At 48.4% G+C, this 24629-nt stretch overlaps 1 protein-coding gene and 63 non-coding genes across 64 annotated transcripts in view; 1 reads left to right on the top strand and 63 right to left on the bottom strand.

The window, feature by feature from the left end:
* The window catches only part of LOC136666265 (ninjurin-1-like), a 226383-nt gene that overhangs the window by 67322 nt on the left and 134432 nt on the right, over positions 1-24629 (top strand). The gene's annotated exons all lie outside the window — the stretch shown is intronic.
* trnat-ugu (transfer RNA threonine (anticodon UGU)) lies at positions 23-94 on the bottom strand. The gene has a single exon. It is a non-coding gene; the product is annotated as a tRNA-Thr (tRNA).
* trnat-cgu (transfer RNA threonine (anticodon CGU)) lies at positions 299-370 on the bottom strand. Its single transcript has one exon. It is a non-coding gene; the product is annotated as a tRNA-Thr (tRNA).
* trnaa-ugc (transfer RNA alanine (anticodon UGC)) lies at positions 711-782 on the bottom strand. The gene has a single exon. It is a non-coding gene; the product is annotated as a tRNA-Ala (tRNA).
* On the bottom strand, positions 1240-1311 carry trnaa-cgc (transfer RNA alanine (anticodon CGC)). Its single transcript has one exon. It is a non-coding gene; the product is annotated as a tRNA-Ala (tRNA).
* On the bottom strand, positions 1580-1651 carry trnat-ugu (transfer RNA threonine (anticodon UGU)). Its single transcript has one exon. It is a non-coding gene; the product is annotated as a tRNA-Thr (tRNA).
* trnat-cgu (transfer RNA threonine (anticodon CGU)) lies at positions 1856-1927 on the bottom strand. Its single transcript has one exon. It is a non-coding gene; the product is annotated as a tRNA-Thr (tRNA).
* On the bottom strand, positions 2268-2339 carry trnaa-ugc (transfer RNA alanine (anticodon UGC)). The gene has a single exon. It is a non-coding gene; the product is annotated as a tRNA-Ala (tRNA).
* On the bottom strand, positions 2797-2868 carry trnaa-cgc (transfer RNA alanine (anticodon CGC)). The gene has a single exon. It is a non-coding gene; the product is annotated as a tRNA-Ala (tRNA).
* Positions 3137-3208, bottom strand: trnat-ugu (transfer RNA threonine (anticodon UGU)). The gene has a single exon. It is a non-coding gene; the product is annotated as a tRNA-Thr (tRNA).
* Positions 3413-3484, bottom strand: trnat-cgu (transfer RNA threonine (anticodon CGU)). Its single transcript has one exon. It is a non-coding gene; the product is annotated as a tRNA-Thr (tRNA).
* Positions 3825-3896, bottom strand: trnaa-ugc (transfer RNA alanine (anticodon UGC)). The gene has a single exon. It is a non-coding gene; the product is annotated as a tRNA-Ala (tRNA).
* On the bottom strand, positions 4354-4425 carry trnaa-cgc (transfer RNA alanine (anticodon CGC)). The gene has a single exon. It is a non-coding gene; the product is annotated as a tRNA-Ala (tRNA).
* On the bottom strand, positions 4694-4765 carry trnat-ugu (transfer RNA threonine (anticodon UGU)). The gene has a single exon. It is a non-coding gene; the product is annotated as a tRNA-Thr (tRNA).
* trnat-cgu (transfer RNA threonine (anticodon CGU)) lies at positions 4970-5041 on the bottom strand. The gene has a single exon. It is a non-coding gene; the product is annotated as a tRNA-Thr (tRNA).
* trnaa-ugc (transfer RNA alanine (anticodon UGC)) lies at positions 5382-5453 on the bottom strand. The gene has a single exon. It is a non-coding gene; the product is annotated as a tRNA-Ala (tRNA).
* On the bottom strand, positions 5911-5982 carry trnaa-cgc (transfer RNA alanine (anticodon CGC)). Its single transcript has one exon. It is a non-coding gene; the product is annotated as a tRNA-Ala (tRNA).
* Positions 6251-6322, bottom strand: trnat-ugu (transfer RNA threonine (anticodon UGU)). Its single transcript has one exon. It is a non-coding gene; the product is annotated as a tRNA-Thr (tRNA).
* trnat-cgu (transfer RNA threonine (anticodon CGU)) lies at positions 6527-6598 on the bottom strand. Its single transcript has one exon. It is a non-coding gene; the product is annotated as a tRNA-Thr (tRNA).
* On the bottom strand, positions 6939-7010 carry trnaa-ugc (transfer RNA alanine (anticodon UGC)). The gene has a single exon. It is a non-coding gene; the product is annotated as a tRNA-Ala (tRNA).
* On the bottom strand, positions 7468-7539 carry trnaa-cgc (transfer RNA alanine (anticodon CGC)). Its single transcript has one exon. It is a non-coding gene; the product is annotated as a tRNA-Ala (tRNA).
* Positions 7808-7879, bottom strand: trnat-ugu (transfer RNA threonine (anticodon UGU)). Its single transcript has one exon. It is a non-coding gene; the product is annotated as a tRNA-Thr (tRNA).
* Positions 8084-8155, bottom strand: trnat-cgu (transfer RNA threonine (anticodon CGU)). The gene has a single exon. It is a non-coding gene; the product is annotated as a tRNA-Thr (tRNA).
* trnaa-ugc (transfer RNA alanine (anticodon UGC)) lies at positions 8496-8567 on the bottom strand. The gene has a single exon. It is a non-coding gene; the product is annotated as a tRNA-Ala (tRNA).
* Positions 9025-9096, bottom strand: trnaa-cgc (transfer RNA alanine (anticodon CGC)). The gene has a single exon. It is a non-coding gene; the product is annotated as a tRNA-Ala (tRNA).
* trnat-ugu (transfer RNA threonine (anticodon UGU)) lies at positions 9526-9597 on the bottom strand. Its single transcript has one exon. It is a non-coding gene; the product is annotated as a tRNA-Thr (tRNA).
* On the bottom strand, positions 9802-9873 carry trnat-cgu (transfer RNA threonine (anticodon CGU)). The gene has a single exon. It is a non-coding gene; the product is annotated as a tRNA-Thr (tRNA).
* trnaa-ugc (transfer RNA alanine (anticodon UGC)) lies at positions 10214-10285 on the bottom strand. Its single transcript has one exon. It is a non-coding gene; the product is annotated as a tRNA-Ala (tRNA).
* Positions 10743-10814, bottom strand: trnaa-cgc (transfer RNA alanine (anticodon CGC)). The gene has a single exon. It is a non-coding gene; the product is annotated as a tRNA-Ala (tRNA).
* Positions 11083-11154, bottom strand: trnat-ugu (transfer RNA threonine (anticodon UGU)). Its single transcript has one exon. It is a non-coding gene; the product is annotated as a tRNA-Thr (tRNA).
* On the bottom strand, positions 11359-11430 carry trnat-cgu (transfer RNA threonine (anticodon CGU)). Its single transcript has one exon. It is a non-coding gene; the product is annotated as a tRNA-Thr (tRNA).
* trnaa-ugc (transfer RNA alanine (anticodon UGC)) lies at positions 11771-11842 on the bottom strand. The gene has a single exon. It is a non-coding gene; the product is annotated as a tRNA-Ala (tRNA).
* On the bottom strand, positions 12300-12371 carry trnaa-cgc (transfer RNA alanine (anticodon CGC)). Its single transcript has one exon. It is a non-coding gene; the product is annotated as a tRNA-Ala (tRNA).
* Positions 12640-12711, bottom strand: trnat-ugu (transfer RNA threonine (anticodon UGU)). The gene has a single exon. It is a non-coding gene; the product is annotated as a tRNA-Thr (tRNA).
* trnat-cgu (transfer RNA threonine (anticodon CGU)) lies at positions 12917-12988 on the bottom strand. Its single transcript has one exon. It is a non-coding gene; the product is annotated as a tRNA-Thr (tRNA).
* trnaa-ugc (transfer RNA alanine (anticodon UGC)) lies at positions 13329-13400 on the bottom strand. Its single transcript has one exon. It is a non-coding gene; the product is annotated as a tRNA-Ala (tRNA).
* trnaa-cgc (transfer RNA alanine (anticodon CGC)) lies at positions 13858-13929 on the bottom strand. The gene has a single exon. It is a non-coding gene; the product is annotated as a tRNA-Ala (tRNA).
* On the bottom strand, positions 14198-14269 carry trnat-ugu (transfer RNA threonine (anticodon UGU)). Its single transcript has one exon. It is a non-coding gene; the product is annotated as a tRNA-Thr (tRNA).
* Positions 14474-14545, bottom strand: trnat-cgu (transfer RNA threonine (anticodon CGU)). The gene has a single exon. It is a non-coding gene; the product is annotated as a tRNA-Thr (tRNA).
* On the bottom strand, positions 14886-14957 carry trnaa-ugc (transfer RNA alanine (anticodon UGC)). The gene has a single exon. It is a non-coding gene; the product is annotated as a tRNA-Ala (tRNA).
* trnaa-cgc (transfer RNA alanine (anticodon CGC)) lies at positions 15415-15486 on the bottom strand. The gene has a single exon. It is a non-coding gene; the product is annotated as a tRNA-Ala (tRNA).
* Positions 15755-15826, bottom strand: trnat-ugu (transfer RNA threonine (anticodon UGU)). The gene has a single exon. It is a non-coding gene; the product is annotated as a tRNA-Thr (tRNA).
* On the bottom strand, positions 16032-16103 carry trnat-cgu (transfer RNA threonine (anticodon CGU)). Its single transcript has one exon. It is a non-coding gene; the product is annotated as a tRNA-Thr (tRNA).
* trnaa-ugc (transfer RNA alanine (anticodon UGC)) lies at positions 16444-16515 on the bottom strand. Its single transcript has one exon. It is a non-coding gene; the product is annotated as a tRNA-Ala (tRNA).
* trnaa-cgc (transfer RNA alanine (anticodon CGC)) lies at positions 16973-17044 on the bottom strand. Its single transcript has one exon. It is a non-coding gene; the product is annotated as a tRNA-Ala (tRNA).
* Positions 17313-17384, bottom strand: trnat-ugu (transfer RNA threonine (anticodon UGU)). The gene has a single exon. It is a non-coding gene; the product is annotated as a tRNA-Thr (tRNA).
* Positions 17590-17661, bottom strand: trnat-cgu (transfer RNA threonine (anticodon CGU)). Its single transcript has one exon. It is a non-coding gene; the product is annotated as a tRNA-Thr (tRNA).
* On the bottom strand, positions 18002-18073 carry trnaa-ugc (transfer RNA alanine (anticodon UGC)). The gene has a single exon. It is a non-coding gene; the product is annotated as a tRNA-Ala (tRNA).
* Positions 18531-18602, bottom strand: trnaa-cgc (transfer RNA alanine (anticodon CGC)). The gene has a single exon. It is a non-coding gene; the product is annotated as a tRNA-Ala (tRNA).
* On the bottom strand, positions 18871-18942 carry trnat-ugu (transfer RNA threonine (anticodon UGU)). Its single transcript has one exon. It is a non-coding gene; the product is annotated as a tRNA-Thr (tRNA).
* On the bottom strand, positions 19148-19219 carry trnat-cgu (transfer RNA threonine (anticodon CGU)). Its single transcript has one exon. It is a non-coding gene; the product is annotated as a tRNA-Thr (tRNA).
* trnaa-ugc (transfer RNA alanine (anticodon UGC)) lies at positions 19560-19631 on the bottom strand. The gene has a single exon. It is a non-coding gene; the product is annotated as a tRNA-Ala (tRNA).
* Positions 20089-20160, bottom strand: trnaa-cgc (transfer RNA alanine (anticodon CGC)). Its single transcript has one exon. It is a non-coding gene; the product is annotated as a tRNA-Ala (tRNA).
* On the bottom strand, positions 20429-20500 carry trnat-ugu (transfer RNA threonine (anticodon UGU)). Its single transcript has one exon. It is a non-coding gene; the product is annotated as a tRNA-Thr (tRNA).
* trnat-cgu (transfer RNA threonine (anticodon CGU)) lies at positions 20705-20776 on the bottom strand. The gene has a single exon. It is a non-coding gene; the product is annotated as a tRNA-Thr (tRNA).
* Positions 21117-21188, bottom strand: trnaa-ugc (transfer RNA alanine (anticodon UGC)). Its single transcript has one exon. It is a non-coding gene; the product is annotated as a tRNA-Ala (tRNA).
* Positions 21646-21717, bottom strand: trnaa-cgc (transfer RNA alanine (anticodon CGC)). The gene has a single exon. It is a non-coding gene; the product is annotated as a tRNA-Ala (tRNA).
* trnat-ugu (transfer RNA threonine (anticodon UGU)) lies at positions 21986-22057 on the bottom strand. Its single transcript has one exon. It is a non-coding gene; the product is annotated as a tRNA-Thr (tRNA).
* Positions 22262-22333, bottom strand: trnat-cgu (transfer RNA threonine (anticodon CGU)). The gene has a single exon. It is a non-coding gene; the product is annotated as a tRNA-Thr (tRNA).
* trnaa-ugc (transfer RNA alanine (anticodon UGC)) lies at positions 22674-22745 on the bottom strand. The gene has a single exon. It is a non-coding gene; the product is annotated as a tRNA-Ala (tRNA).
* On the bottom strand, positions 23203-23274 carry trnaa-cgc (transfer RNA alanine (anticodon CGC)). Its single transcript has one exon. It is a non-coding gene; the product is annotated as a tRNA-Ala (tRNA).
* On the bottom strand, positions 23543-23614 carry trnat-ugu (transfer RNA threonine (anticodon UGU)). The gene has a single exon. It is a non-coding gene; the product is annotated as a tRNA-Thr (tRNA).
* On the bottom strand, positions 23819-23890 carry trnat-cgu (transfer RNA threonine (anticodon CGU)). Its single transcript has one exon. It is a non-coding gene; the product is annotated as a tRNA-Thr (tRNA).
* On the bottom strand, positions 24231-24302 carry trnaa-ugc (transfer RNA alanine (anticodon UGC)). The gene has a single exon. It is a non-coding gene; the product is annotated as a tRNA-Ala (tRNA).

The raw sequence follows: 24629 nt of genomic DNA on the forward strand, positions 1-24629 counted from the left end.
CTCGGCATGCGTTCTTTAAAAAAGGCACGAACGGGAATTGAACCCGTGATCTTCGGTTTACAAGACCGACGCCTTGCCACTTGGCCACCGCGCCCTGGCCTGTGCTCAGTCTTTGTGCGGAAAATTTGGGACAACCAAACGGCACCTTCCTGCCTAGCAGACGGAAGAACGAAGCTGCAAAACGCAGCAAAGGTCACGGAGATTTCACTCGCGCTTTTGCCAAACTGCTACGTCTGTATCGGAACGCAGAGTTTTTCAGAACAGCGTTGGCTTATGGTCCCCATCCATGTCAAAGGAAAGGCACGGACGGGGGTTGAACCCATGATCTTCGGTTTACGAGACCGACGCCTTGCCACTTGGCCACCATGCCTAGCGTAAACGGTGGTGAGCCGGCTCGAAGCTGCATATTTCAAATAGCTTTTTAAAACACGAAACTGACATTCTTTTTACGCTGGACACTGAACCCAAGACCTCACACATGCAGTGAATGTGCTGTATCGCGGAGCTACATCTCCAGTGCTTGCCACGATGATGAATAGGAGAAAGGACTATGCTAAGGAGGTGCCCTGTAAACAAGCACATGCTAGGTTGGACTTGTTAACAGGAAGCAGCACATGTATGCTTCAGAACGTTGAGGGATACGAGCGGACGATGTCTGCGTTGCGCGTTACAATTAACCATAAAGCAGATGCACGGCTGACCAAACAGCATGGAGATGCAGGGGATCGAACCCTGGACCTCATACATGCAAAGCATGCGCTCTACCACTGAGCTACATCCCCAACTGGCAAACGGTTGGGCTGCATGAACTGTGAGCTAATGTCGGAGCTCAAGTAATTCTTAATTCTCCTAAGAAATCTGACAAGTAGGCTAGAGGCATTTTAGGTGTGTTTTATTTTTCTTTCTCTTTCCGCCACCTTAAAAAATTCATGGGCAGGGATCAAAGTCAGGATCTTAGCTTGACAAGTAAGACGTCTTATGACTTGGCCATCGTGCGTCCGGTTGTAACATCTAACTAGGCAGGACCCTTAGGGCAAATCTGTCTCTAAGAAGCTGAAGGAAAAAAAAAAACACCACAAAATTCTTACACAGGTAAATGATGAAGCATGCTAAGAGGAATGAGAGTTCTGGCGCTCTAAGAAAATAATGCTGTAGGGGCAGAGAACGCTTTGTTCGAGGTTGCCATAACAGCGGGCAACCTTTGCACTGCCGGGTTCTCCATACATAAAGCTGCCTGCTTGGAGATGCTGGGGATTGAACCCAGGACCTCATGCATGCGAAGCATGCGCTCTACCACTGAGCTACATCCCCTGTACGGGGCGTGAGAGAGGATAAAACCAGGGAAAGTACGCCGAGACGCAGGGGAGTGAAGGTTGCACGGCATGCGTGCAAAGCACTCCGTCTAGAGCTGAGGGGTTTGGTTTTATTTCTATCTTTTTTTTTATTTTTTACACCTCAAGAGACATGTGCGTGAACTGCACTGGCTGGAGTTACGGCTGAGGCAAAGTCTTCTTCTTACAACAACTGTTATTGCTACGTAGGCTTTTGTTTCCGTTTCTCGGCATGCGTTCTTTAAAAAAGGCACGAACGGGAATTGAACCCGTGATCTTCGGTTTACAAGACCGACGCCTTGCCACTTGGCCACCGCGCCCTGGCCTGTGCTCATTCTTTGTGCGGAAAATTTGGGACAACCAAACGGCACCTTCCTGCCTAGCAGACGGAAGAACGAAGCTGCAAAACGCAGCAAAGGTCACGGAGATTTCACTCGCGCTTTTGCCAAACTGCTACGTCTGTATCGGAACGCAGAGTTTTTCAGAACAGCGTTGGCTTATGGTCCCCATCCATGTCAAAGGAAAGGCACGGACGGGGGTTGAACCCATGATCTTCGGTTTACGAGACCGACGCCTTGCCACTTGGCCACCATGCCTAGCGTAAACGGTGGTGAGCCGGCTCGAAGCTGCATATTTCAAATAGCTTTTTAAAACACGAAACTGACATTCTTTTTACGCTGGACACTGAACCCAAGACCTCACACATGCAGTGAATGTGCTGTATCGCGGAGCTACATCTCCAGTGCTTGCCACGATGATGAATAGGAGAAAGGACTATGCTAAGGAGGTGCCCTGTAAACAAGCACATGCTAGGTTGGACTTGTTAACAGGAAGCAGCACATGTATGCTTCAGAACGTTGAGGGATACGAGCGGACGATGTCTGCGTTGCGCGTTACAATTAACCATAAAGCAGATGCACGGCTGACCAAACAGCATGGAGATGCAGGGGATCGAACCCTGGACCTCATACATGCAAAGCATGCGCTCTACCACTGAGCTACATCCCCAACTGGCAAACGGTTGGGCTGCATGAACTGTGAGCTAATGTCGGAGCTCAAGTAATTCTTAATTCTCCTAAGAAATCTGACAAGTAGGCTAGAGGCATTTTAGGTGTGTTTTATTTTTCTTTCTCTTTCCGCCACCTTAAAAAATTCATGGGCAGGGATCAAAGTCAGGATCTTAGCTTGACAAGTAAGACGTCTTATGACTTGGCCATCGTGCGTCCGGTTGTAACATCTAACTAGGCAGGACCCTTAGGGCAAATCTGTCTCTAAGAAGCTGAAGGAAAAAAAAAAACACCACAAAATTCTTACACAGGTAAATGATGAAGCATGCTAAGAGGAATGAGAGTTCTGGCGCTCTAAGAAAATAATGCTGTAGGGGCAGAGAACGCTTTGTTCGAGGTTGCCATAACAGCGGGCAACCTTTGCACTGCCGGGTTCTCCATACATAAAGCTGCCTGCTTGGAGATGCTGGGGATTGAACCCAGGACCTCATACATGCGAAGCATGCGCTCTACCACTGAGCTACATCCCCTGTACGGGGCATGAGAGAGGATAAAACCAGGGAAAGTACGCCGAGACGCAGGGGAGTGAAGGTTGCACGGCATGCGTGCAAAGCACTCCGTCTAGAGCTGAGGGGTTTGGTTTTATTTCTATCTTTTTTTTTATTTTTTACACCTCAAGAGACATGTGCGTGAACTGCACTGGCTGGAGTTACGGCTGAGGCAAAGTCTTCTTCTTACAACAACTGTTATTGCTACGTAGGCTTTTGTTTCCGTTTCTCGGCATGCGTTCTTTAAAAAAGGCACGAACGGGAATTGAACCCGTGATCTTCGGTTTACAAGACCGACGCCTTGCCACTTGGCCACCGCGCCCTGGCCTGTGCTCATTCTTTGTGCGGAAAATTTGGGACAACCAAACGGCACCTTCCTGCCTAGCAGACGGAAGAACGAAGCTGCAAAACGCAGCAAAGGTCACGGAGATTTCACTCGCGCTTTTGCCAAACTGCTACGTCTGTATCGGAACGCAGAGTTTTTCAGAACAGCGTTGGCTTATGGTCCCCATCCATGTCAAAGGAAAGGCACGGACGGGGGTTGAACCCATGATCTTCGGTTTACGAGACCGACGCCTTGCCACTTGGCCACCATGCCTAGCGTAAACGGTGGTGAGCCGGCTCGAAGCTGCATATTTCAAATAGCTTTTTAAAACACGAAACTGACATTCTTTTTACGCTGGACACTGAACCCAAGACCTCACACATGCAGTGAATGTGCTGTATCGCGGAGCTACATCTCCAGTGCTTGCCACGATGATGAATAGGAGAAAGGACTATGCTAAGGAGGTGCCCTGTAAACAAGCACATGCTAGGTTGGACTTGTTAACAGGAAGCAGCACATGTATGCTTCAGAACGTTGAGGGATACGAGCGGACGATGTCTGCGTTGCGCGTTACAATTAACCATAAAGCAGATGCACGGCTGACCAAACAGCATGGAGATGCAGGGGATCGAACCCTGGACCTCATACATGCAAAGCATGCGCTCTACCACTGAGCTACATCCCCAACTGGCAAACGGTTGGGCTGCATGAACTGTGAGCTAATGTCGGAGCTCAAGTAATTCTTAATTCTCCTAAGAAATCTGACAAGTAGGCTAGAGGCATTTTAGGTGTGTTTTATTTTTCTTTCTCTTTCCGCCACCTTAAAAAATTCATGGGCAGGGATCAAAGTCAGGATCTTAGCTTGACAAGTAAGACGTCTTATGACTTGGCCATCGTGCGTCCGGTTGTAACATCTAACTAGGCAGGACCCTTAGGGCAAATCTGTCTCTAAGAAGCTGAAGGAAAAAAAAAAACACCACAAAATTCTTACACAGGTAAATGATGAAGCATGCTAAGAGGAATGAGAGTTCTGGCGCTCTAAGAAAATAATGCTGTAGGGGCAGAGAACGCTTTGTTCGAGGTTGCCATAACAGCGGGCAACCTTTGCACTGCCGGGTTCTCCATACATAAAGCTGCCTGCTTGGAGATGCTGGGGATTGAACCCAGGACCTCATACATGCGAAGCATGCGCTCTACCACTGAGCTACATCCCCTGTACGGGGCGTGAGAGAGGATAAAACCAGGGAAAGTACGCCGAGACGCAGGGGAGTGAAGGTTGCACGGCATGCGTGCAGAGCACTCCGTCTAGAGCTGAGGGGTTTGGTTTTATTTCTATCTTTTTTTTTATTTTTTACACCTCAAGAGACATGTGCGTGAACTGCACTGGCTGGAGTTACGGCTGAGGCAAAGTCTTCTTCTTACAACAACTGTTATTGCTACGTAGGCTTTTGTTTCCGTTTCTCGGCATGCGTTCTTTAAAAAAGGCACGAACGGGAATTGAACCCGTGATCTTCGGTTTACAAGACCGACGCCTTGCCACTTGGCCACCGCGCCCTGGCCTGTGCTCAGTCTTTGTGCGGAAAATTTGGGACAACCAAACGGCACCTTCCTGCCTAGCAGACGGAAGAACGAAGCTGCAAAACGCAGCAAAGGTCACGGAGATTTCACTCGCGCTTTTGCCAAACTGCTACGTCTGTATCGGAACGCAGAGTTTTTCAGAACAGCGTTGGCTTATGGTCCCCATCCATGTCAAAGGAAAGGCACGGACGGGGGTTGAACCCATGATCTTCGGTTTACGAGACCGACGCCTTGCCACTTGGCCACCATGCCTAGCGTAAACGGTGGTGAGCCGGCTCGAAGCTGCATATTTCAAATAGCTTTTTAAAACACGAAACTGACATTCTTTTTACGCTGGACACTGAACCCAAGACCTCACACATGCAGTGAATGTGCTGTATCGCGGAGCTACATCTCCAGTGCTTGCCACGATGATGAATAGGAGAAAGGACTATGCTAAGGAGGTGCCCTGTAAACAAGCACATGCTAGGTTGGACTTGTTAACAGGAAGCAGCACATGTATGCTTCAGAACGTTGAGGGATACGAGCGGACGATGTCTGCGTTGCGCGTTACAATTAACCATAAAGCAGATGCACGGCTGACCAAACAGCATGGAGATGCAGGGGATCGAACCCTGGACCTCATACATGCAAAGCATGCGCTCTACCACTGAGCTACATCCCCAACTGGCAAACGGTTGGGCTGCATGAACTGTGAGCTAATGTCGGAGCTCAAGTAATTCTTAATTCTCCTAAGAAATCTGACAAGTAGGCTAGAGGCATTTTAGGTGTGTTTTATTTTTCTTTCTCTTTCCGCCACCTTAAAAAATTCATGGGCAGGGATCAAAGTCAGGATCTTAGCTTGACAAGTAAGACGTCTTATGACTTGGCCATCGTGCGTCCGGTTGTAACATCTAACTAGGCAGGACCCTTAGGGCAAATCTGTCTCTAAGAAGCTGAAGGAAAAAAAAAAACACCACAAAATTCTTACACAGGTAAATGATGAAGCATGCTAAGAGGAATGAGAGTTCTGGCGCTCTAAGAAAATAATGCTGTAGGGGCAGAGAACGCTTTGTTCGAGGTTGCCATAACAGCGGGCAACCTTTGCACTGCCGGGTTCTCCATACATAAAGCTGCCTGCTTGGAGATGCTGGGGATTGAACCCAGGACCTCATACATGCGAAGCATGCGCTCTACCACTGAGCTACATCCCCTGTACGGGGCGTGAGAGAGGATAAAACCAGGGAAAGTACGCCGAGACGCAGGGGAGTGAAGGTTGCACGGCATGCGTGCAAAGCACTCCGTCTAGAGCTGAGGGGTTTGGTTTTATTTCTATCTTTTTTTTTATTTTTTACACCTCAAGAGACATGTGCGTGAACTGCACTGGCTGGAGTTACGGCTGAGGCAAAGTCTTCTTCTTACAACAACTGTTATTGCTACGTAGGCTTTTGTTTCCGTTTCTCGGCATGCGTTCTTTAAAAAAGGCACGAACGGGAATTGAACCCGTGATCTTCGGTTTACAAGACCGACGCCTTGCCACTTGGCCACCGCGCCCTGGCCTGTGCTCATTCTTTGTGCGGAAAATTTGGGACAACCAAACGGCACCTTCCTGCCTAGCAGACGGAAGAACGAAGCTGCAAAACGCAGCAAAGGTCACAGAGATTTCACTCGCGCTTTTGCCAAACTGCTACGTCTGTATCGGAACGCAGAGTTTTTCAGAACAGCGTTGGCTTATGGTCCCCATCCATGTCAAAGGAAAGGCACGGACGGGGGTTGAACCCATGATCTTCGGTTTACGAGACCGACGCCTTGCCACTTGGCCACCATGCCTAGCGTAAACGGTGGTGAGCCGGCTCGAAGCTGCATATTTCAAATAGCTTTTTAAAACACGAAACTGACATTCTTTTTACGCTGGACACTGAACCCAAGACCTCACACATGCAGTGAATGTGCTGTATCGCGGAGCTACATCTCCAGTGCTTGCCACGATGATGAATAGGAGAAAGGACTATGCTAAGGAGGTGCCCTGTAAACAAGCACATGCTAGGTTGGACTTGTTAACAGGAAGCAGCACATGTATGCTTCAGAACGTTGAGGGATACGAGCGGACGATGTCTGCGTTGCGCGTTACAATTAACCATAAAGCAGATGCACGGCTGACCAAACAGCATGGAGATGCAGGGGATCGAACCCTGGACCTCATACATGCAAAGCATGCGCTCTACCACTGAGCTACATCCCCAACTGGCAAACGGTTGGGCTGCATGAACTGTGAGCTAATGTCGGAGCTCAAGTAATTCTTAATTCTCCTAAGAAATCTGACAAGTAGGCTAGAGGCATTTTAGGTGTGTTTTATTTTTCTTTCTCTTTCCGCCACCTTAAAAAATTCATGGGCAGGGATCAAAGTCAGGATCTTAGCTTGACAAGTAAGACGTCTTATGACTTGGCCATCGTGCGTCCGGTTGTAACATCTAACTAGGCAGGACCCTTAGGGCAAATCTGTCTCTAAGAAGCTGAAGGAAAAAAAAAAACACCACAAAATTCTTACACAGGTAAATGATGAAGCATGCTAAGAGGAATGAGAGTTCTGGCGCTCTAAGAAAATAATGCTGTAGGGGCAGAGAACGCTTTGTTCGAGGTTGCCATAACAGCGGGCAACCTTTGCACTGCCGGGTTCTCCATACATAAAGCTGCCTGCTTGGAGATGCTGGGGATTGAACCCAGGACCTCATACATGCGAAGCATGCGCTCTACCACTGAGCTACATCCCCTGTACGGGGCGTGAGAGAGGATAAAACCAGGGAAAGTACGCCGAGACGCAGGGGAGTGAAGGTTGCACGGCATGCGTGCAAAGCACTCCGTCTAGAGCTGAGGGGTTTGGTTTTATTTCTATCTTTTTTTTTATTTTTTACACCTCAAGAGACATGTGCGTGAACTGCACTGGCTGGAGTTACGGCTGAGGCAAAGTCTTCTTCTTACAACAACTGTTATTGCTACGTAGGCTTTTGTTTCCGTTTCTCGGCATGCGTTCTTTAAAAAAGGCACGAACGGGAATTGAACCCGTGATCTTCGGTTTACAAGACCGACGCCTTGCCACTTGGCCACCGCGCCCTGGCCTGTGCTCATTCTTTGTGCGGAAAATTTGGGACAACCAAACGGCACCTTCCTGCCTAGCAGACGGAAGAACGAAGCTGCAAAACGCAGCAAAGGTCAAGGAGATTTCACTCTCGCTTTTGCCAAACTGCTACGTCTGTATCGGAACGCAGAGTTTTTCAGAACAGCGTTGGCTTATGGTCCCCATCCATGTCAAAGGAAAGGCACGGACGGGGGTTGAACCCATGATCTTCGGTTTACGAGACCGACGCCTTGCCACTTGGCCACCATGCCTAGCGTAAACGGTGATGAGCCGGCTCGAAGCTGCATATTTCAAATAGCTTTTTAAAACACGAAACTGACATTCTTTTTACGCTGGACACTGAACCCAAGACCTCACACATGCAGTGAATGTGCTGTATCGCGGAGCTACATCTCCAGTGCTTGCCACGATGATGAATAGGAGAAAGGACTATGCTAAGGAGGTGCCCTGTAAACAAGCACATGCTAGGTTGGACTTGTTAACAGGAAGCAGCACATGTATGCTTCAGAACGTTGAGGGATACGAGCGGACGATGTCTGCGTTGCGCGTTACAATTAACCATAAAGCAGATGCACGGCTGACCAAACAGCATGGAGATGCAGGGGATCGAACCCTGGACCTCATACATGCAAAGCATGCGCTCTACCACTGAGCTACATCCCCAAATGGCAAACGGTTGGGCTGCATGAACTGTGAGCTAATGTCGGAGCTCAAGTAATTCTTAATTCTCCTAAGAAATCTGACAAGTAGGCTAGAGGCATTTTAGGTGTGTTTTATTTTTCTTTCTCTTTCCGCCACCTTAAAAAATTCATGGGCAGGGATCAAAGTCAGGATCTTAGCTTGACAAGTAAGACGTCTTATGACTTGGCCATCGTGCGTCCGGTTGTAACATCTAACTAGGCAGGACCCTTAGGGCAAATCTGTCTCTAAGAAGCTGAAGGAAAAAAAAAAACACCACAAAATTCTTACACAGGTAAATGATGAAGCATGCTAAGAGGAATGAGAGTTCTGGCGCTCTAAGAAAATAATGCTGTAGGGGCAGAGAACGCTTTGTTCGAGGTTGCCATAACAGCGGGCAACCTTTGCACTGCCGGGTTCTCCATACATAAAGCTGCCTGCTTGGAGATGCTGGGGATTGAACCCAGGACCTCATACATGCGAAGCATGCGCTCTACCACTGAGCTACATCCCCTGTACGGGGCGTGAGAGAGGATAAAACCAGGGAAAGTACGCCGAGACGCAGGGGAGTGAAGGTTGCACGGCATGCGTGCAAAGCACTCCGTCTAGAGCTGAGGGGTTTGGTTTTATTTCTATCTTTTTTTTTATTTTTTACACCTCAAGAGACATGTGTGTGAACTGCACTGTGAGAGAGGATAAAACCAGGGAAAGTACGCCGAGACGCAGGGGAGTGAAGGTTGCACGGCATGCGTGCAAAGCACTCCGTCTAGAGCTGAGGGGTTTGGTTTTATTTCTATCTTTTTTTTTATTTTTTACACCTCAAGAGACATGTGCGTGAACTGCACTGGCTGGAGTTACGGCTGAGGCAAAGTCTTCTTCTTACAACAACTGTTATTGCTACGTAGGCTTTTGTTTCCGTTTCTCGGCATGCGTTCTTTAAAAAAGGCACGAACGGGAATTGAACCCGTGATCTTCGGTTTACAAGACCGACGCCTTGCCACTTGGCCACCGCGCCCTGGCCTGTGCTCATTCTTTGTGCGGAAAATTTGGGACAACCAAACGGCACCTTCCTGCCTAGCAGACGGAAGAACGAAGCTGCAAAACGCAGCAAAGGTCACGGAGATTTCACTCGCGCTTTTGCCAAACTGCTACGTCTGTATCGGAACGCAGAGTTTTTCAGAACAGCGTTGGCTTATGGTCCCCATCCATGTCAAAGGAAAGGCACGGACGGGGGTTGAACCCATGATCTTCGGTTTACGAGACCGACGCCTTGCCACTTGGCCACCATGCCTAGCGTAAACGGTGATGAGCCGGCTCAAAGCTGCATATTTCAAATAGCTTTTTAAAACACGAAACTGACATTCTTTTTACGCTGGACACTGAACCCAAGACCTCACACATGCAGTGAATGTGCTGTATCGCGGAGCTACATCTCCAGTGCTTGCCACGATGATGAATAGGAGAAAGGACTATGCTAAGGAGGTGCCCTGTAAACAAGCACATGCTAGGTTGGACTTGTTAACAGGAAGCAGCACATGTATGCTTCAGAACGTTGAGGGATACGAGCGGACGATGTCTGCGTTGCGCGTTACAATTAACCATAAAGCAGATGCACGGCTGACCAAACAGCATGGAGATGCAGGGGATCGAACCCTGGACCTCATACATGCAAAGCATGCGCTCTACCACTGAGCTACATCCCCAACTGGCAAACGGTTGGGCTGCATGAACTGTGAGCTAATGTCGGAGCTCAAGTAATTCTTAATTCTCCTAAGAAATCTGACAAGTAGGCTAGAGGCATTTTAGGTGTGTTTTATTTTTCTTTCTCTTTCCGCCACCTTAAAAAATTCATGGGCAGGGATCAAAGTCAGGATCTTAGCTTGACAAGTAAGACGTCTTATGACTTGGCCATCGTGCGTCCGGTTGTAACATCTAACTAGGCAGGACCCTTAGGGCAAATCTGTCTCTAAGAAGCTGAAGGAAAAAAAAAAACACCACAAAATTCTTACACAGGTAAATGATGAAGCATGCTAAGAGGAATGAGAGTTCTGGCGCTCTAAGAAAATAATGCTGTAGGGGCAGAGAACGCTTTGTTCGAGGTTGCCATAACAGCGGGCAACCTTTGCACTGCCGGGTTCTCCATACATAAAGCTGCCTGCTTGGAGATGCTGGGGATTGAACCCAGGACCTCATACATGCGAAGCATGCGCTCTACCACTGAGCTACATCCCCTGTACGGGGCGTGAGAGAGGATAAAACCAGGGAAAGTACGCCGAGACGCAGGGGAGTGAAGGTTGCACGGCATGCGTGCAAAGCACTCCGTCTAGAGCTGAGGGGTTTGGTTTTATTTCTATCTTTTTTTTTATTTTTTACACCTCAAGAGACATGTGCGTGAACTGCACTGGCTGGAGTTACGGCTGAGGCAAAGTCTTCTTCTTACAACAACTGTTATTGCTACGTAGGCTTTTGTTTCCGTTTCTCGGCATGCGTTCTTTAAAAAAGGCACGAACGGGAATTGAACCCGTGATCTTCGGTTTACAAGACCGACGCCTTGCCACTTGGCCACCGCGCCCTGGCCTGTGCTCATTCTTTGTGCGGAAAATTTGGGACAACCAAACGGCACCTTCCTGCCTAGCAGACGGAAGAACGAAGCTGCAAAACGCAGCAAAGGTCACGGAGATTTCACTCGCGCTTTTGCCAAACTGCTACGTCTGTATCGGAACGCAGAGTTTTTCAGAACAGCGTTGGCTTATGGTCCCCATCCATGTCAAAGGAAAGGCACGGACGGGGGTTGAACCCATGATCTTCGGTTTACGAGACCGACGCCTTGCCACTTGGCCACCATGCCTAGCGTAAACGGTGATGAGCCGGCTCGAAGCTGCATATTTCAAATAGCTTTTTAAAACACGAAACTGACATTCTTTTTACGCTGGACACTGAACCCAAGACCTCAAACATGCAGTGAATGTGCTGTATCGCGGAGCTACATCTCCAGTGCTTGCCACGATGATGAATAGGAGAAAGGACTATGCTAAGGAGGTGCCCTGTAAACAAGCACATGCTAGGTTGGACTTGTTAACAGGAAGCAGCACATGTATGCTTCAGAACGTTGAGGGATACGAGCGGACGATGTCTGCGTTGCGCGTTACAATTAACCATAAAGCAGATGCACGGCTGACCAAACAGCATGGAGATGCAGGGGATCGAACCCTGGACCTCATACATGCAAAGCATGCGCTCTACCACTGAGCTACATCCCCAACTGGCAAACGGTTGGGCTGCATGAACTGTGAGCTAATGTCGGAGCTCAAGTAATTCTTAATTCTCCTAAGAAATCTGACAAGTAGGCTAGAGGCATTTTAGGTGTGTTTTATTTTTATTTCTCTTTCCGCCACCTTAAAAAATTCATGGGCAGGGATCAAAGTCAGGATCTTAGCTTGACAAGTAAGACGTCTTATGACTTGGCCATCGTGCGTCCGGTTGTAACATCTAACTAGGCAGGACCCTTAGGGCAAATCTGTCTCTAAGAAGCTGAAGGAAAAAAAAAAACACCACAAAATTCTTACACAGGTAAATGATGAAGCATGCTAAGAGGAATGAGAGTTCTGGCGCTCTAAGAAAATAATGCTGTAGGGGCAGAGAACGCTTTGTTCGAGGTTGCCATAACAGCGGGCAACCTTTGCACTGCCGGGTTCTCCATACATAAAGCTGCCTGCTTGGAGATGCTGGGGATTGAACCCAGGACCTCATACATGCGAAGCATGCGCTCTACCACTGAGCTACATCCCCTATACGGGGCGTGAGAGAGGATAAAACCAGGGAAAGTACGCCGAGACGCAGGGGAGTGAAGGTTGCACGGCATGCGTGCAAAGCACTCCGTCTAGAGCTGAGGGGTTTGGTTTTATTTCTATCTTTTTTTTTATTTTTTACACCTCAAGAGACATGTGCGTGAACTGCACTGGCTGGAGTTACGGCTGAGGCAAAGTCTTCTTCTTACAACAACTGTTATTGCTACGTAGGCTTTTGTTTCCGTTTCTCGGCATGCGTTCTTTAAAAAAGGCACGAACGGGAATTGAACCCGTGATCTTCGGTTTACAAGACCGACGCCTTGCCACTTGGCCACCGCGCCCTGGCCTGTGCTCAAATCTTTGTGCGGAAAATTTGGGACAACCAAACGGCACCTTCCTGCCTAGCAGACGGAAGAGCGAAGCTGCAAAACGCAGCAAAGGTCACGGAGATTTCACTCGCGCTTTTGCCAAAGTGCTACGTCTGTATCGGAACGCAGAGTTTTTCAGAACAGCGTTGGTTTATTGTCCCCATCCATGTCAAAGGAAAGGCACGGACGGGGGTTGAACCCATGATCTTCGGTTTACGAGACCGACGCCTTGCCACTTGGCCACCATGCCTAGCGTAAACGGTGATGAGCCGGCTCGAAGCTGCATATTTCAAATAGCTTTTTAAAACACGAAACTGACATTCTTTTTACGCTGGACACTGAACCCAAGACCTCACACATGCAGTGAATGTGCTGTATCGCGGAGCTACATCTCCAGTGCTTGCCACGATGATGAATAGGAGAAAGGACTATGCTAAGGAGGTGCCCTGTAAACAAGCACATGCTAGGTTGGACTTGTTAACAGGAAGCAGCACATGTATGCTTCAGAACGTTGAGGGATACGAGCGGACGATGTCTGCGTTGCGCGTTACAATTAACCGTAAAGCAGATGCACGGCTGACCAAACAGCATGGAGATGCAGGGGATCGAACCCTGGACCTCATACATGCAAAGCATGCGCTCTACCACTGAGCTACATCCTCAACTGGCAAAAGGTTGGGCTGCATGAACTGTGAGCTAATGTCGGAGCTCAAGTAATTCTTAATTCTCCTAAGAAATCTGACAAGTACGCTAGAGGCATTTTAGGTGTGTTTTATTTTTCTTTCTCTTTCCGCCACCTTAAAAAATTCATGGGCAGGGATCAAAGTCAGGATCTTAGCTTGACAAGTAAGACGTCTTATGACTTGGCCATCGTGCGTCCGGTTGTAACATCTAACTAGGCAGGACCCTTAGGGCAAATCTGTCTCTAAGAAGCTGAAGGAAAAAAAAAAACACCACAAAATTCTTACACAGGTAAATGATGAAGCCTGCTAAGAGGAATGAGAGTTCCGGCGCTCTAAGAAAATAATGCTGTAGGGGCAGAGAACGCTTTGTTCGAGGTTGCCATAACAGCGGGCAACCTTTGCACTGCCGGGTTCTCCATACATAAAGCTGCCTGCTTGGAGATGCTGGGGATTGAACCCAGGACCTCATACATGCGAAGCATGCGCTCTACCACTGAGCTACATCCCCTGTACGGGGAATGAGAGAGGATAAAACCAGGGAAAGTACGCCGAGACGCAGGGGAGTGAAGGTTGCACGGCATGCGTGCAAAGCACTCCGTCTAGAGCTGAGGGGTTTGGTTTTATTTCTATCTTTTTTTTAATTTTTTACACCTCAAGAGACATGTGCGTGAACTGCACTGGCTGGAGTTACGGCTGAGGCAAAGTCTTCTTCTTACAACAACTGTTATTGCTACGTAGGCTTTTGTTTCCGTTTCTCGGCATGCGTTCTTTAAAAAAGGCACGAACGGGAATTGAACCCGTGATCTTCGGTTTACAAGACCGACGCCTTGCCACTTGGCCACCGCGCCCTGGCCTGTGCTCATTCTTTGTGCGGAAAATTTGGGACAACCAAACGGCACCTTCCTGCCTAGCAGACGGAAGAACGAAGCTGCAAAACGCAGCAAAGGTCACGGAGATTTCACTCGCGCTTTTGCCAAACTGCTACGTCTGTATCGGAACGCAGAGTTTTTCAGAACAGCGTTGGCTTATGGTCCCCATCCATGTCAAAGGAAAGGCACGGACGGGGGTTGAACCCATGATCTTCGGTTTACGAGACCGACGCCTTGCCACTTGGCCACCATGCCTAGCGTAAACGGTGATGAGCCGGCTCGAAGCTGCATATTTCAAATAGCTTTTTAAAACACGAAACTGACATTCTTTTTACGCTGGACACTGAACCCAAGACCTCAAACATGCAGTGAATGTGCTGTATCGCGGAGCTACATCTCCAGTGCTTGCCACGATGATGAATAGGAGAAAGGACTATGCTAAGGAGGTGCCCTGTAAACAAGCACATGCTAGGTTGGACTTGTTAACAGGAAGCAGCACATGTATGCTTCAGAACGTTGAGGGATACGAGCGGACGATGTCTGCGTTGCGCGTTACAATTAACCATAAAGCAGATGCACGGCTGACCAAACAGCATGGAGATGCAGGGGATCGAACCCTGGACCTCATACATGCAAAGCATGCGCTCTACCACTGAGCTACATCCCCAACTGGCAAACGGTTGGGCTGCATGAACTGTGAGCTAATGTCGGAGCTCAAGTAATTCTTAATTCTCCTAAGAAATCTGACAAGTAGGCTAGAGGCATTTTAGGTGTGTTTTATTTTTCTTTCTCTTTCCGCCACCTTAAAAAATTCATGGGCAGGGATCAAAGTCAGGATCTTAGCTTGACAAGTAAGACGTCTTATGACTTGGCCATCGTGCGTCCGGTTGTAACATCTAACTAGGCAGGACCCTTAGGGCAAATCTGTCTCTAAGAAGCTGAAGGAAAAAAAAAAACACCACAAAATTCTTACACAGGTAAATGATGAAGCATGCTAAGAGGAATGAGAGTTCTGGCGCTCTAAGAAAATAATGCTGTAGGGGCAGAGAACGCTTTGTTCGAGGTTGCCATAACAGCGGGCAACCTTTGCACTGCCGGGTTCTCCATACATAAAGCTGCCTGCTTGGAGATGCTGGGGATTGAACCCAGGACCTCATACATGCGAAGCATGCGCTCTACCACTGAGCTACATCCCCTATACGGGGCGTGAGAGAGGATAAAACCAGGGAAAGTACGCCGAGACGCAGGGGAGTGAAGGTTGCACGGCATGCGTGCAAAGCACTCCGTCTAGAGCTGAGGGGTTTGGTTTTATTTCTATCTTTTTTTTTATTTTTTACACCTCAAGAGACATGTGCGTGAACTGCACTGGCTGGAGTTACGGCTGAGGCAAAGTCTTCTTCTTACAACAACTGTTATTGCTACGTAGGCTTTTGTTTCCGTTTCTCGGCATGCGTTCTTTAAAAAAGGCACGAACGGGAATTGAACCCGTGATCTTCGGTTTACAAGACCGACGCCTTGCCACTTGGCCACCGCGCCCTGGCCTGTGCTCAAATCTTTGTGCGGAAAATTTGGGACAACCAAACGGCACCTTCCTGCCTAGCAGACGGAAGAGCGAAGCTGCAAAACGCAGCAAAGGTCACGGAGATTTCACTCGCGCTTTTGCCAAAGTGCTACGTCTGTATCGGAACGCAGAGTTTTTCAGAACAGCGTTGGTTTATTGTCCCCATCCATGTCAAAGGAAAGGCACGGACGGGGGTTGAACCCATGATCTTCGGTTTACGAGACCGACGCCTTGCCACTTGGCCACCATGCCTAGCGTAAACGGTGATGAGCCGGCTCGAAGCTGCATATTTCAAATAGCTTTTTAAAACACGAAACTGACATTCTTTTTACGCTGGACACTGAACCCAAGACCTCACACATGCAGTGAATGTGCTGTATCGCGGAGCTACATCTCCAGTGCTTGCCACGATGATGAATAGGAGAAAGGACTATGCTAAGGAGGTGCCCTGTAAACAAGCACATGCTAGGTTGGACTTGTTAACAGGAAGCAGCACATGTATGCTTCAGAACGTTGAGGGATACGAGCGGACGATGTCTGCGTTGCGCGTTACAATTAACCGTAAAGCAGATGCACGGCTGACCAAACAGCATGGAGATGCAGGGGATCGAACCCTGGACCTCATACATGCAAAGCATGCGCTCTACCACTGAGCTACATCCTCAACTGGCAAAAGGTTGGGCTGCATGAACTGTGAGCTAATGTCGGAGCTCAAGTAATTCTTAATTCTCCTAAGAAATCTGACAAGTACGCTAGAGGCATTTTAGGTGTGTTTTATTTTTCTTTCTCTTTCCGCCACCTTAAAAAATTCATGGGCAGGGATCAAAGTCAGGATCTTAGCTTGACAAGTAAGACGTCTTATGACTTGGCCATCGTGCGTCCGGTTGTAACATCTAACTAGGCAGGACCCTTAGGGCAAATCTGTCTCTAAGAAGCTGAAGGAAAAAAAAAAACACCACAAAATTCTTACACAGGTAAATGATGAAGCCTGCTAAGAGGAATGAGAGTTCCGGCGCTCTAAGAAAATAATGCTGTAGGGGCAGAGAACGCTTTGTTCGAGGTTGCCATAACAGCGGGCAACCTTTGCACTGCCGGGTTCTCCATACATAAAGCTGCCTGCTTGGAGATGCTGGGGATTGAACCCAGGACCTCATACATGCGAAGCATGCGCTCTACCACTGAGCTACATCCCCTGTACGGGGAATGAGAGAGGATAAAACCAGGGAAAGTACGCCGAGACGCAGGGGAGTGAAGGTTGCACGGCATGCGTGCAAAGCACTCCGTCTAGAGCTGAGGGGTTTGGTTTTATTTCTATCTTTTTTTTAATTTTTTACACCTCAAGAGACATGTGCGTGAACTGCACTGGCTGGAGTTACGGCTGAGGCAAAGTCTTCTTCTTACAACAACTGTTATTGCTACGTAGGCTTTTGTTTCCGTTTCTCGGCATGCGTTCTTTAAAAAAGGCACGAACGGGAATTGAACCCGTGATCTTCGGTTTACAAGACCGACGCCTTGCCACTTGGCCACCGCGCCCTGGCCTGTGCTCAAATCTTTGTGCGGAAAATTTGGGACAACCAAACGGCACCTTCCTGCCTAGCAGACGGAAGAGCGAAGCTGCAAAACGCAGCAAAGGTCACGGAGATTTCACTCGCGCTTTTGCCAAAGTGCTACGTCTGTATCGGAACGCAGAGTTTTTCAGAACAGCGTTGGTTTATGGTCCCCATCCATGTCAAAGGAAAGGCACGGACGGGGGTTGAACCCATGATCTTCGGTTTACGAGACCGACGCCTTGCCACTTGGCCACCATGCCTAGCGTAAACGGTGATGAGCCGGCTCGAAGCTGCATATTTCAAATAGCTTTTTAAAACACGAAACTGACATTCTTTTTACGCTGGACACTGAACCCAAGACCTCACACATGCAGTGAATGTGCTGTATCGCGGAGCTACATCTCCAGTGCTTGCCACGATGATGAATAGGAGAAAGGACTATGCTAAGGAGGTGCCCTGTAAACAAGCACATGCTAGGTTGGACTTGTTAACAGGAAGCAGCACATGTATGCTTCAGAACGTTGAGGGATACGAGCGGACGATGTCTGCGTTGCGCGTTACAATTAACCGTAAAGCAGATGCACGGCTGACCAAACAGCATGGAGATGCAGGGGATCGAACCCTGGACCTCATACATGCAAAGCATGCGCTCTACCACTGAGCTACATCCTCAACTGGCAAAAGGTTGGGCTGCATGAACTGTGAGCTAATGTCGGAGCTCAAGTAATTCTTAATTCTCCTAAGAAATCTGACAAGTACGCTAGAGGCATTTTAGGTGTGTTTTATTTTTCTTTCTCTTTCCGCCACCTTAAAAAATTCATGGGCAGGGATCAAAGTCAGGATCTTAGCTTGACAAGTAAGACGTCTTATGACTTGGCCATCGTGCGTCCGGTTGTAACATCTAACTAGGCAGGACCCTTAGGGCAAATCTGTCTCTAAGAAGCTGAAGGAAAAAAAAAAACACCACAAAATTCTTACACAGGTAAATGATGAAGCCTGCTAAGAGGAATGAGAGTTCCGGCGCTCTAAGAAAATAATGCTGTAGGGGCAGAGAACGCTTTGTTCGAGGTTGCCATAACAGCGGGCAACCTTTGCACTGCCGGGTTCTCCATACATAAAGCTGCCTGCTTGGAGATGCTGGGGATTGAACCCAGGACCTCATACATGCGAAGCATGCGCTCTACCACTGAGCTACATCCCCTGTACGGGGAATGAGAGAGGATAAAACCAGGGAAAGTACGCCGAGACGCAGGGGAGTGAAGGTTGCACGGCATGCGTGCAAAGCACTCCGTCTAGAGCTGAGGGGTTTGGTTTTATTTCTATCTTTTTTTTTATTTTTTACACCTCAAGAGACATGTGCGTGAACTGCACTGGCTGGAGTTACGGCTGAGGCAAAGTCTTCTTCTTACAACAACTGTTATTGCTACGTAGGCTTTTGTTTCCGTTTCTCGGCATGCGTTCTTTAAAAAAGGCACGAACGGGAATTGAACCCGTGATCTTCGGTTTACAAGACCGACGCCTTGCCACTTGGCCACCGCGCCCTGGCCTGTGCTCAAATCTTTGTGCGGAAAATTTGGGACAACCAAACGGCACCTTCCTGCCTAGCAGACGGAAGAGCGAAGCTGCAAAACGCAGCAAAGGTCACGGAGATTTCACTCGCGCTTTTGCCAAAGTGCTACGTCTGTATCGGAACGCAGAGTTTTTCAGAACAGCGTTGGTTTATGGTCCCCATCCATGTCAAAGGAAAGGCACGGACGGGGGTTGAACCCATGATCTTCGGTTTACGAGACCGACGCCTTGCCACTTGGCCACCATGCCTAGCGTAAACGGTGATGAGCCGGCTCGAAGCTGCATATTTCAAATAGCTTTTTAAAACACGAAACTGACATTCTTTTTACGCTGGACACTGAACCCAAGACCTCACACATGCAGTGAATGTGCTGTATCGCGGAGCTACATCTCCAGTGCTTGCCACGATGATGAATAGGAGAAAGGACTATGCTAAGGAGGTGCCCTGTAAACAAGCACATGCTAGGTTGGACTTGTTAACAGGAAGCAGCACATGTATGCTTCAGAACGTTGAGGGATACGAGCGGACGATGTCTGCGTTGCGCGTTACAATTAACCGTAAAGCAGATGCACGGCTGACCAAACAGCATGGAGATGCAGGGGATCGAACCCTGGACCTCATACATGCAAAGCATGCGCTCTACCACTGAGCTACATCCTCAACTGGCAAAAGGTTGGGCTGCATGAACTGTGAGCTAATGTCGGAGCTCAAGTAATTCTTAATTCTCCTAAGAAATCTGACAAGTACGCTAGAGGCATTTTAGGTGTGTTTTATTTTTCTTTCTCTTTCCGCCACCTTAAAAAATTCATGGGCAGGGATCAAAGTCAGGATCTTAGCTTGACAAGTAAGACGTCTTATGACTTGGCCATCGTGCGTCCGGTTGTAACATCTAACTAGGCAGGACCCTTAGGGCAAATCTGTCTCTAAGAAGCTGAAGGAAAAAAAAAAACACCACAAAATTCTTACACAGGTAAATGATGAAGCCTGCTAAGAGGAATGAGAGTTCTGGCGCTCTAAGAAAATAATGCTGTAGGGGCAGAGAACGCTTTGTTCGAGGTTGCCATAACAGCGGGCAACTTTTGCACTGCCGGGTTCTCCATACATAAAGCTGCCTGCTTGGAGATGCTGGGGATTGAACCCAGGACCTCATACATGCGAAGCATGCGCTCTACCACTGAGCTACATCCCCTGTACGGGGCATGAGAGAGGATAAAACCAGGGAAAGTACGCCGAGACGCAGGGGAGTGAAGGTTGCACGGCATGCGTGCAAAGCACTCCGTCTAGAGCTGAGGGGTTTGGTTTTATTTCTATCTTTTTTTTAATTTTTTACACCTCAAGAGACATGTGCGTGAACTGCACTGGCTGGAGTTACGGCTGAGGCAAAGTCTTCTTCTTACAACAACTGTTATTGCTACGTAGGCTTTTGTTTCCGTTTCTCGGCATGCGTTCTTTAAAAAAGGCACGAACGGGAATTGAACCCGTGATCTTCGGTTTACAAGACCGACGCCTTGCCACTTGGCCACCGCGCCCTGGCCTGTGCTCATTCTTTGTGCGGAAAATTTGGGACAACCAAACGGCACCTTCCTGCCTAGCAGACGGAAGAACGAAGCTGCAAAACGCAGCAAAGGTCACGGAGATTTCACTCGCGCTTTTGCCAAACTGCTACGTCTGTATCGGAACGCAGAGTTTTTCAGAACAGCGTTGGCTTATGGTCCCCATCCATGTCAAAGGAAAGGCACGGACGGGGGTTGAACCCATGATCTTCGGTTTACGAGACCGACGCCTTGCCACTTGGCCACCATGCCTAGCGTAAACGGTGATGAGCCGGCTCGAAGCTGCATATTTCAAATAGCTTTTTAAAACACGAAACTGACATTCTTTTTACGCTGGACACTGAACCCAAGACCTCAAACATGCAGTGAATGTGCTGTATCGCGGAGCTACATCTCCAGTGCTTGCCACGATGATGAATAGGAGAAAGGACTATGCTAAGGAGGTGCCCTGTAAACAAGCACATGCTAGGTTGGACTTGTCAACAGGAAGCAGCACATGCATGCTTCAGAACGTTGAGGGATACGAGCGGACGATGTCTGCGTTGCGCGTTACAATTAACCATAAAGCAGATGCACGGCTGACCAAACAGCATGGAGATGCAGGGGATCGAACCCTGGACCTCATACATGCAAAGCATGCGCTCTACCACTGAGCTACATCCCCAACTGGCAAACGGTTGGGCTGCATGAACTGTGAGCTAATGTCGGAGCTCAAGTAATTCTTAATTCTCCTAAGAAATCTGACAAGTACGCTAGAGGCATTTTAGGTGTGTTTTATTTTTCTTTCTCTTTCCGCCACCTTAAAAAATTCATGGGCAGGGATCAAAGTCAGGATCTTAGCTTGACAAGTAAGACGTCTTATGACTTGGCCATCGTGCGTCCGGTTGTAACATCTAACTAGGCAGGACCCTTAGGGCAAATCTGTCTCTAAGAAGCTGAAGGAAAAAAAAAAACACCACAAAATTCTTACACAGGTAAATGATGAAGCCTGCTAAGAGGAATGAGAGTTCTGGCGCTCTAAGAAAATAATGCTGTAGGGGCAGAGAACGCTTTGTTCGAGGTTGCCATAACAGCGGGCAACCTTTGCACTGCCGGGTTCTCCATACATAAAGCTGCCTGCTTGGAGATGCTGGGGATTGAACCCAGGACCTCATACATGCGAAGCATGCGCTCTACCACTGAGCTACATCCCCTGTACGGGGCGTGAGACAGGATAAAACCAGGGAAAGTACGCCGAGACGCAGGGGAGTGAAGGTTGCACGGCATGCGTGCAGAGCACTCCGTCTAGAGCTGAGGGGTTTGGTTTTATTTCTATCTTTTTTTTAATTTTTTACACCTCAAGAGACATGTGCGTGAACTGCACTGGCTGGAGTTACGGCTGAGGCAAAGTCTTCTTCTTACAACAACTGTTATTGCTACGTAGGCTTTTGTTTCCGTTTCTCGGCATGCGTTCTTTAAAAAAGGCACGAACGGGAATTGAACCCGTGATCTTCGGTTTACAAGACCGACGCCTTGCCACTTGGCCACCGCGCCCTGGCCTGTGCTCATTCTTTGTGCGGAAAATTTGGGACAACCAAACGGCACCTTCCTGCCTAGCAGACGGAAGAACGAAGCTGCAAAACGCAGCAAAGGTCACGGAGATTTCACTCGCGCTTTTGCCAAACTGCTACGTCTGTATCGGAACGCAGAGTTTTTCAGAACAGCGTTGGCTTATGGTCCCCATCCATGTCAAAGGAAAGGCACGGACGGGGGTTGAACCCATGATCTTCGGTTTACGAGACCGACGCCTTGCCACTTGGCCACCATGCCTAGCGTAAACGGTGATGAGCCGGCTCGAAGCTGCATATTTCAAATAGCTTTTTAAAACACGAAACTGACATTCTTTTTACGCTGGACACTGAACCCAAGACCTCAAACATGCAGTGAATGTGCTGTATCGCGGAGCTACATCTCCAGTGCTTGCCACGATGATGAATAGGAGAAAGGACTATGCTAAGGAGGTGCCCTGTAAACAATCACATGCTAGGTTGGACTTGTTAACAGGAAGCAGCACATGCATGCTTCAGAACGTTGAGGGATACGAGCGGACGATGTCTGCGTTGCGCGTTACAATTAACCATAAAGCAGATGCACGGCTGACCAAACAGCATGGAGATGCAGGGGATCGAACCCTGGACCTCATACATGCAAAGCATGCGCTCTACCACTGAGCTACATCCCCAACTGGCAAACGGTTGGGCTGCATGAACTGTGAGCTAATGTCGGAGCTCAAGTAATTCTTAATTCTCCTAAGAAATCTGACAAGTACGCTAGAGGCATTTTAGGTGTGTTTTATTTTTCTTTCTCTTTCCGCCACCTTAAAAAATTCATGGGCAGGGATCAAAGTCAGGATCTTAGCTTGACAAGTAAGACGTCTTATGACTTGGCCATCGTGCGTCCGGTTGTAACATCTAACTAGGCAGGACCCTTAGGGCAAATCTGTCTCTAAGAAGCTGAAGGAAAAAAAAAAACACCACAAAATTCTTACACAGGTAAATGATGAAGCCTGCTAAGAGGAATGAGAGTTCTGGCGCTCTAAGAAAATAATGCTGTAGGGGCAGAGAACGCTTTGTTCGAGGTTGCCATAACAGCGGGCAACCTTTGCACTGCCGGGTTCTCCATACATAAAGCTGCCTGCTTGGAGATGCTGGGGATTGAACCCAGGACCTCATACATGCGAAGCATGCGCTCTACCACTGAGCTACATCCCCTGTACGGGGCGTGAGACAGGATAAAACCAGGGAAAGTACGCCGAGACGCAGGGGAGTGAAGGTTGCACGGCATGCGTGCAGAGCACTCCGTCTAGAGCTGAGGGGTTTGGTTTTATTTCTATCTTTTTTTTAATTTTTTACACCTCAAGAGACATGTGCGTGAACTGCACTGGCTGGAGTTACGGCTGAGGCAAAGTCTTCTTCTTACAACAACTGTTATTGCTACGTAGGCTTTTGTTTCCGTTTCTCGGCATGCGTTCTTTAAAAAAGGCACGAACGGGAATTGAACCCGTGATCTTCGGTTTACAAGACCGACGCCTTGCCACTTGGCCACCGCGCCCTGGCCTGTGCTCATTCTTTGTGCGGAAAATTTGGGACAACCAAACGGCACCTTCCTGCCTAGCAGACGGAAGAACGAAGCTGCAAAACGCAGCAAAGGTCACGGAGATTTCACTCGCGCTTTTGCCAAACTGCTACGTCTGTATCGGAACGCAGAGTTTTTCAGAACAGCGTTGGCTTATGGTCCCCATCCATGTCAAAGGAAAGGCACGGACGGGGGTTGAACCCATGATCTTCGGTTTACGAGACCGACGCCTTGCCACTTGGCCACCATGCCTAGCGTAAACGGTGATGAGCCGGCTCGAAGCTGCATATTTCAAATAGCTTTTTAAAACACGAAACTGACATTCTTTTTACGCTGGACACTGAACCCAAGACCTCAAACATGCAGTGAATGTGCTGTATCGCGGAGCTACATCTCCAGTGCTTGCCACGATGATGAATAGGAGAAAGGACTATGCTAAGGAGGTGCCCTGTAAACAAGCACATGCTAGGTTGGACTTGTTAACAGGAAGCAGCACATGCATGCTTCAGAACGTTGAGGGATACGAGCGGACGATGTCTGCGTTGCGCGTTACAATTAACCATAAAGCAGATGCACGGCTGACCAAACAGCATGGAGATGCAGGGGATCGAACCCTGGACCTCATACATGCAAAGCATGCGCTCTACCACTGAGCTACATCCCCAACTGGCAAACGGTTGGGCTGCATGAACTGTGAGCTAATGTCGGAGCTCAAGTAATTCTTAATTCTCCTAAGAAATCTGACAAGTACGCTAGAGGCATTTTAGGTGTGTTTTATTTTTCTTTCTCTTTCCGCCACCTTAAAAAATTCATGGGCAGGGATCAAAGTCAGGATCTTAGCTTGACAAGTAAGACGTCTTATGACTTGGCCATCGTGCGTCCGGTTGTAACATCTAACTAGGCAGGACCCTTAGGGCAAATCTGTCTCTAAGAAGCTGAAGGAAAAAAAAAAACACCACAAAATTCTTACACAGGTAAATGATGAAGCCTG

Source organism: Hoplias malabaricus, chromosome 14 (assembly GCF_029633855.1).
Source record: "Hoplias malabaricus isolate fHopMal1 chromosome 14, fHopMal1.hap1, whole genome shotgun sequence".
NCBI lineage: Eukaryota > Metazoa > Chordata > Actinopteri > Characiformes > Erythrinidae > Hoplias > Hoplias malabaricus.